Source organism: Wasmannia auropunctata, unplaced genomic scaffold, assembly GCF_000956235.1.
Source record: "Wasmannia auropunctata unplaced genomic scaffold, wasmannia.A_1.0 LD336106.1, whole genome shotgun sequence".
Lineage (NCBI taxonomy): Eukaryota > Metazoa > Arthropoda > Insecta > Hymenoptera > Formicidae > Wasmannia > Wasmannia auropunctata.
The window spans coordinates 10296114-10296529 of record NW_012026784.1 but is presented as its reverse complement, the minus strand read 5'-3'; positions in this window follow the sequence as shown (position 1 = coordinate 10296529).

Below are 416 nucleotides of genomic sequence, written 5' to 3'. Positions count from 1 at the left end.
GTATGCTATACGAAGTTATTACGTGCGATAGTGAAAATAGAAACACAGGAGGTGTTGTGATTTATATAAGAAACAACATCAAATACGAGGTAATAGTAAGGGAAAAGATAGCATCAAACTGCTGGTGTGTGGCGATTGAAATGAGAGACAGTATGTATAAAGGTGTGATTGTGTGTGTGTATCATTCACCGAGCGCATCAGATGGTGATTTCATAAGATTTATCGAGGACATAGTGGATCTCCTAGTAACGAAAGGTCAATGTATTATGTTAGGCGACTTTAATATAGATTTAATGGCGGATACGTTTTATGCGAAGAAACTAATAAAGGAAATGTTATGCTTAGGTATGAAACAATACATAGACAAACCGACTAGAATCACTAAAAATAGTCAAACTTTAATAGATTTAGTTTTT